The 8214-nt window shown below is 38.0% G+C and overlaps 1 pseudogene across 1 annotated transcript; it reads right to left on the reverse strand.

Annotated features, from left to right (window-relative positions):
- Window positions 1-2398: 2398 nt before the first annotated feature.
- Window positions 2399-4001, reverse strand: LOC110212391 (CCR4-NOT transcription complex subunit 7 pseudogene; annotated as a pseudogene). Its single transcript, XR_013484383.1, has 2 exons — window positions 3151-4001; window positions 2399-3052 (listed from the first exon to the last, which is right to left on the reverse strand). The product of XR_013484383.1 is annotated as a CCR4-NOT transcription complex subunit 7 pseudogene (transcript).
- Window positions 4002-8214: the final 4213 nt, after the last annotated feature.

Genomic DNA, 8214 nt, shown 5'->3' on the forward strand with positions numbered 1-8214 from the left:
ATGATTTCTGGGAACACTATGGTATCTATAAAGAAACTTCATCACAGAGTCCCTTACAGATATCTTTATTCCCTTCCTTCTATCATCCTGCTTATTGGTTACATTTTGTTAGTAAACAAGTTCCTTTAGCAGAGGGGCTGTCTTTTTTTTTTTCTTGTATTTCTATTCTCAGCATTTAGCATGGTACATACTGTCACATAATAGAGACTAACACCCCCCTAAAAAACAAAGCAAAACAAAAACCTTTGTTGCATGCCTGTTTTTTTTTTCTGAGATAAACATCATTATCAGGTTTTGTTTTGTTTTTAGTGAATCCTTGTATAACAGAAAAGACTGATGGTGGCTAGTGCAAAAGTTGGGGATAGTCAAGGTGTAAACTGTAAAAAGACAAAGGAGGAGGAAATTTGAGACTGGACAAAAGTGCTTTTTTTGAAGGGTCATGAATGTTAAGGTAGGAAAATAAGGCAAGAATAGAAATATTCAGCTGGGTGGGATAAATAGAGATATGAGGCATCAGGGTGAGGATAAAAAGTGGGTTTAAGAAGTGTGGAAGAATGAGAGAAATGGAAGGCTATGAGATTGTTATGGACAAATTTCTAAGTTCAAGGTGATGAAGCTATAAAATTTGGGGTGATGCTGAAGTCTAAAATCTAAGCTAGCCAGTGGGTGAGTTAGGTGGTGTGAAGATGGAGGCTATATAAATTGATTTTAATATAATGTAAAATCCTTAAGTAGAGAGACTTCCATATTTGTCAAAACTGATGTATCCTTTAAAAAAGGGAATACAACCAGTGGCCAAACTCCATATCTGTCAATCCTCATTAAATATCTTTTTTCTTACTAGAAAAAATGTCTATATCTTTGACCCAGCTACAAAATGAAAATAAAATAGATTCCCTTAGATTGAGGAATGGATAAATAAGTTGCAGTGATAGGATATTGCTATTTAGCAAATAAAGAGAAATATGATAAATTCAGAAAATATATAGAAAGATTTATATAAGCTAATTCAAAATGGAGCAAGTAAGGAAACCTTCTGGCTTCAAATCTAACACACTTTATATTTCATTGCTCTCTGTCTGGACTTCTTCCCCACCAATCAGTAAAGCACATAGCCTTTTCTCAGTTTTTCTTGTCCATTCACTGCTGCATCTGGTGCCTTTGATCAGCTCTTTTTTCTTGATGCTCTCTTATTTCTTGGTTCTATGATAATAATCTCCCCTAGTCATCAAATTCTCCCTCTACAAACTCTATTTTCACTTCCATCTCTTCTGCTAGTTTATTGTATTTTCTAGTTCTCTAAAAGTTGGCATTCCAAAAGTCATTTTCCTATAGCCTCTTTATTTTCTACAGTCAATCTCAAAAATATGACCCATTCACATGACCTCAAATCTTAGTTCTGCATGTTATTTCTACTTTCTAGATGATTTTGAGATCTAGACATATTAGTTTTCAATATTCACTGCCACAGGATTTTAGGTTCCAGATTTTATCTTCTCTTATCCCCTTCCCCTTCTACTTTCCTGTAGGGCAGGATAGATTTCTATACCACTTTGCCTGTATATCTTATTTCCCAGTCGCATGTAAAAACAATTTTTAACATTCATTTTTAAAACTTTGACTTCCAAATTCTCTCCCTTCCTCCCTCCCCACCCACCCTCATTGAGAAGGCAAGAAATTTGATATTGTTTACACGTGCAGTTAAGCAAAACACTTCCATAATAATCATATTGTGAAAGACTAGCTATATTTCCTTCCATCTTATCCTGCCCCCTGTTTATTTTACTTCCCTCTGACCCTGTCCCTCCTCAAAAGTGTTTGCTTTTGATTACTCCTTCCTTGAATTTCTTAATAAATGTTTCGAGCACATCTCTTGTCTACTAAAAACAAAACAAAACAAAACAAAACTTCAATGGCTCCCCTACTCTATCAACAAATCGCAAGTATTTTTTTTTCTTTTTTAGTGCACACTGTCAAGAATTGTAGGTACCAGGGACACCAGTATGCCTTTTTTTTTTTTGGTAAGAAAACATTTTCGAAGCCTTTATTTACAAAAGCTTTAAAAACAAATAATGCCTTCTGTTTTGCAAGTAACTTTTCTGAAGAAGGACCACCCGGCGACAGCGTTGTAACTCAACGAGAAAAGAATGTTAAAGTACAAGGGAACACGCCGATCTGGCAAACAGCTAATACGACTGAGTTAAGTGCAGGTCACACACACATACCCTGACTTGCCGTCCAGCCTCATCTCTGAGCAGCGTTTAAGCTACCCATTACCCAGTCTTCCTTCACATGCTCTGGCCTGCTCACATGCTCCTGTCTACGTGGCTAAGGAAGTATTTAACAGTTATAATGTCAATATATAGAAAATATATTGCAAAGATATACACACAAAATAAACAAGCATTACACTCCTCCGTTGACTTTATTATTCACTCTCACTTGTCTTGTCGTTCTGTTGTTTTACAACAAATCTTCATCGTTTTTGTCTTTGTAGCAACTACAAAAGCATGATGTCTCTTCTAATGTAATTTGGTATTAGACATACCTAAGGTGACTTGCTCTCTTTGGACTTACTGACTTGTGGAGTGGCCAAAAGAAGGGCTCGGTAAATACAACTATCACGGGGGAGGGCGAGGGGGATAAAAGCGAGGGAGGAAGCAGACCGAGGCAAAGGCGTGGCCGCGCCACGGAGGTGCCGGCAGCTCCGGCACCGCAGGCGGCAAGCTGCAGTCAAGTATTCTTCAGGGCCAAAGCCCATTCAGAGACCAATCCCAAACCCAGCGGACCTGGCGGGAGCGGGGGCTCAAGTCTTCAGGAGCCCCTCCTTCCCTTTCGGGAGAGCTTTGCAGAGTCAACAATGTGCAGCACAGTAAACAGACTCTGTTCCGTGGGTCCAAAACAAGAGCGTGCTGTGTAAAACTGGCAAATGATCAACTTTCAGGCTGACAGCAAGGAAAACCCAAACTTCTGCTAAAACGCTGGGTCTGAGTCGCTCTCTAAAGTGCAAAACTGATGGTCCACAATCTCAAATAGCTGAAACTCGTGCATACTGGAAGGGACAGACATGACACAGGGCAATAAGTTACAGTCAGTGCTTGTTAATCTGGGAATGGGGGGAAGAGGGGTGGGGCACAAACTAAGACCAACCAGATATGATACGGATGCTCCCCTTGGCCACACATGCTTGCTAACAGATGGATTAATTATACAGCCAAATTTAACCTGAAGACTCTTCTACTTATCAGGATATGCGGAAGGAATGGTCACAATTAGTACTGAAAGACAAAAGAGAAAACGGTTTGAGAAGGCAGGGTAAAAAAAGAAAAAGCCTTGTTGTCTACTGTCCAAGGGATTTAACTGGAGAGAAAACCTGTATACAAGCACATGTGTAGCCCCAAACACCACGGCCTGTTGTCCATCCATTTCATGTCATGACTGCTTGCTGGCCTCCTCTTCATACGCATTTCCCGTACCATTCTGCACATAGGAGGAGCCCGAACCAAGGCCGTACAAGTGCCCACAACACTTGGCATCATCGATGTGATCTTCAAAGAACATTTCTCTCATTTTGAAAAAGGCCCTTCTCGTCAGTAACGAATCGGATCCTGCCTGGTGCTGTGGTCCTATCTGCTCCAACTCCAGCTGCTCAGCCACTTCCTGTAGGCCTGGAGTCCTGGGCATACTTGTCTTCCGTTAAATTAAACTTGAAGTTCCTGGAGGGTTCTCTCCTTGCTCATTCATACACGTTAATCCGAGCTGATTATCTTTAGCAAGTCGACATTACACCTCAACAGTTGGTACTGAGAGTCGGCATTACTTCTGAATTCTCCCCTGGGTCTTGCAACCACACCTGGAAACTCGGTGTCCATGGCAACATAATTACACTTCCCTGTAACTTGACGAATTTTCTTCATCTCGTCAACCAGGTTGCAAGCCCAAACTTCACAAATTCTTTGGCTATGATCTACGGTCGCTGCTGGCATAGTGGGAACGCAAAGCATCAAAATATTATACTTGATTGAACAGTCGTTTTAGAAAATAAGTTTTCTTATCCTTTATTTTTGTACCTCTGCTGGTGCCGATGGGGTCGTCGTACTCCTCCGCTTTGTCCACACCATAGAGTCAAGCCTCAGCGGCCTCATTGACGCCTCTCGCCGGCCCCCGGGAGAAGGGGGCGCGGGAGCCGTGCGACTCCACCTCTCCGCACAAGTCCGGCGAGGCGCTGCAGTATGCCATTTTGAAGACAGAAAATGATACAGTACCCATCCATACAGAGCTTAAATTCATTTGCAAGCAAATAATATGTACATGGATAAGTAAATACAAAAGCAAATACAAAGTCATTTCATGGGCTGTGGGGAGGGTTTTAGCTACTGGAATCAATGATCTTGCAAAATCAAGAGAACATTGTATACAGTGATTAATAACTTTTTTGTAAATAAGACATTTTGACTATTATAAATACTCAAATTAACTATAAAGGACATGTGAAGGAACATGCTATCTGCATCCAAGAAGTAACTGATAAATAGGAGTATATATAGAACGATTTTACATATCTGTGTCCAATGGCAGCCATCTCTAGGGGGAGGGGAAAAGAAATTTACATGATAACGTTATATATTTAAAAGAAATAGCAAGGTGTACATAATAGTTTTGTAGCTTCATGTGCAATCACCTTTTTAAAACTATATTACGCTATGGAAATGTTTGCTTTAAGAAAATAAATAAAAATAAAAAAATAAAAATATATTTCATAGTTTATCAAGAAAAAGATCTATAAGAGGAGGCACGTAGGATAAGATTTGAAATGTGAGGTATTCTGATCAACTAATTGTCAAATGTTTGTTGAATGCTTACTATGTGCCAGGCAGTGGGCAAGACAGAAGTGAGAAAGGAGTGAATTCAAGTGAGGGAGGTTGTTGTTTTTATTTGTCCTTTGTTCTCAAAGAGGAACGTGACATCAGAAAGGTGACTGGGTTTAAGTGAGAGAGAAACGTGCAATGTCTCCAGCTTCACTTTTTCCTCCGGAGCCATCTGTGTCCAGTGGCAAGACGTAGATCAGGATCACTGGAGATGTTCCCCAGTGAGGCTTTCATGAAAGCCCCAAATTTAAGATGAAATTCCATCTGAGGAAGAGCAAGTAGGTCAATTTGATTGGACTTTAGAGCGTGTGAAAGATAAAAGTATATAGTAAATCTGACAAGATTAGTTAGCGGTAGAAGATGAAACACTATAAATATCAAATAAAGTTATTTGTATTGGATCGGAGAGTAAAATAGATCCAGAAGCATTTATTAAAAAGGGAGGAGATAGAATCAAATCTGTTTTCTTGGAAAATCAGTTTAGTCACTGAAAAGAAAATCAATTAGTGAAGAGGAAGACTTGATACAAGCAGGTCAAATGAGTGGGGCAGGGGAGATTTGGGTGAATGGTTGTTGCAATGATCCATAGGTGATATGGACCTGCATTAAGGTCCATATTCCCTATGTCAGTGGAGAAGAGGGATCTATTTAAGAGATGTGGAACTAGAAAAATCAATTTTCAGCTAACAAATAAAATCCAAACACCTTTGCCTAACATTCAAGACTCTCCTTAATGTGAATCCAGTTTACCTCTAAAAGTTTACCCTACATTCCCTTGTTTTCTGCCAAAATTGCTTGACTAATAATTTCCTTAGCTCCTTCCCAATGCTGAGTATTTGCTCATAGCAGCCTGTACATCTAGAATGACCTTTTCTCAACTTTATTTGCTAATTCTGTAGGATTATATTAATGATAACAACAACAACATATAACATTTGCATACTGGTTGAAGGTTTCCACAGTGATTTACATATATTACTTTCTCATTTGATCCTCACAACAACCTTATCTCCATTTTATAAATGGCAAAATGGTGGCTGAGTGGTGAAGGGATTTTCATAGGGTCAAATAGCAAGCAAAGATCTGAGCCAGGCATTGAACTCAGGTCTTTTTTATTACAAGTCCAACACTAGACATCTGCCTATGTGACCTCAAGGTTAGTTAGTGAAAGTAAAATAGCCTTAGTCTTTTTTTCTCAGCCCAGAAAATTTCCTCTTTTAGAGCCTGGTTTCTCCCAGGATAGTAATTTTAACCATGAATGAACAGAGCCTGTTATGAAACTTTGAATAGCCCAACCACGTCAGTTTTCTCAATGAGTCATTTCCCTTCAGATAAACTTTCAGGGGTTCTCTATTTGCCTCTAGAATTAAATATAAATTCCTCAGTCTCATTTTTAAAGCTTTACAGAGCTGGTTTTACTCACCTCTGTAGTCTTATTTCACAGAACTCTATGCCTCCTAAATTTGAGCGATGCTGAGCTCCTAACCCTCTTCTAAATTTGATATTCCATCTTTGACTTCCATATATGCGAAACCTCCTTGATGGGAATGAATGTCCTTTTCATGTTGGCCTTTCAGAATCTTTATCTTTCTTCAAAGTTCAGCACAGGATTCATCTCCATGAGGTATTTCTCATCTTCCCATTACACACACACACACACACACATATATGTATATACACACACATATATATGTATGTATATGTATGAATGTGTGTATATAATATGCACACATATATATGTATATGTGTGTGTGTGCGTGTGTGTGTGTGTGTGTATATATATATATATATATATATATACATGCATATAGTATGTCTATCTAGTGGTTTGCAAGTCCTTATAAGCAGTGAATTTTATATAACAATAATTATTACTGTGATGAATAAGAAAAATAGCACACATTTATGTAGTGTTTATTATATTCCAGGCACTGTGCTAAGTACTTTACAATCACTGCTTCAACTTGATCCTCATGCTTGCTTTTGTATTCTTATAACTGAATTCATAGTTGGAAGTTAATAAATTAAATTAAATTAGTTAAACTGGTCTTCAGATGATAACCATAGATGATAGATAGATAGATGAATGAATAGATAGTATTTATTAAGTGCCTACTGCATGCCAGGCACTGTGCCAAGTGCTTAACAAATGCTATCTCATTTTATTCTTGCAAAATCTAGGGAGGGAGGTGCTATTATTGTCTCCATTTTACAACTGAGGAGACTGAGAAAGACAGCAGTTAAGTGGTTTGGTCAGGAACTGGCAACTTTTAAGTGTTTGATGTAGGATTTGGAGTCAGGTCTTTGAAACTTCAGGTCCAGCTCTTTAACTATTGTGTTACTTAGCTGATTCTTTTCTATTGGAATTCTTCAAATAGAGCATTGGTGCATACTTTAGGCAACGGTGAAAAGAGGAATCCTTTTCAACATGGATTGGGCTAGATAACTTCTGAGGGCCCTTCAAATATATAAAAAAATATAGTCCCCACTCTTGAGGAGTTTACAATATTATAATATAGTTGTCACTCAGTAGTTATTGGTTAAGTTAATTGATCAAAAGTAGATATTCAGCAAATATTGACTGATTTCTGAATGTTCCTCCTCCTGCTGAAATCTGCTTGCCCTTGATGGTTAAGCTAAGTAACACAATAGTTAAAGAGCTGGACCTGAAGTCTCAAAGACCTGACTCCAAATCTCAGTCTCCTCAATTGTAAAATGGAGATATTTGCTTTAAAAACTTCTAAATGTTATATAAATGTGAATTATTATTATTATTATTATTATTATTATAATATAAAGAAATTATTGCAATCTCCAAGATTATTTGGATAAAATTTAGAGCAGCATAACTTATAAACTTTCATGCTTATAAACACAGCATAATTCTTATTAGCTCATGTCCAACTCTAAGGAAGATGACCAGTAATTTGAAACCACCTTTACGTTTTTTCACACTACCTCTAGTCTTCTTATTAGCTCATGAAAAGTGGCTTAGCACTTCAACTATTCAATCAGGTGAAAAAAATAACTAAAGTGTATTTCAGCATGTTAAAAAAAAGCTCAGATGACTGAATCTTACTTTCAATTAGCTGTTTGAGCATCATGTTAATCAACTCTCTAGTAAAGAAGCCAACCTAAACTATTACTCTAGCTTGGCTCTGTACCCAGAGGTCTCTGGCACTGCTTGCATTGCAGCATTCCCAGAATTAACCTTTAAAAACCTAAAGGAGGGATGAAAAAGCCCAATAGTTGTATCTTCCATATAAATCAGACATACAACCCAAGGAATAGGAAAATGTTACTGAACTTCATTAAATAATGTCATATTTCAAAAGTTTAAGTCTGG

The sequence above is a fragment of the Phascolarctos cinereus genome, unplaced genomic scaffold (genome assembly GCF_003287225.1).
Source record: "Phascolarctos cinereus isolate Bilbo 61053 unplaced genomic scaffold, phaCin_HiC Scaffold_2;HRSCAF=192, whole genome shotgun sequence".
NCBI lineage: Eukaryota > Metazoa > Chordata > Mammalia > Diprotodontia > Phascolarctidae > Phascolarctos > Phascolarctos cinereus.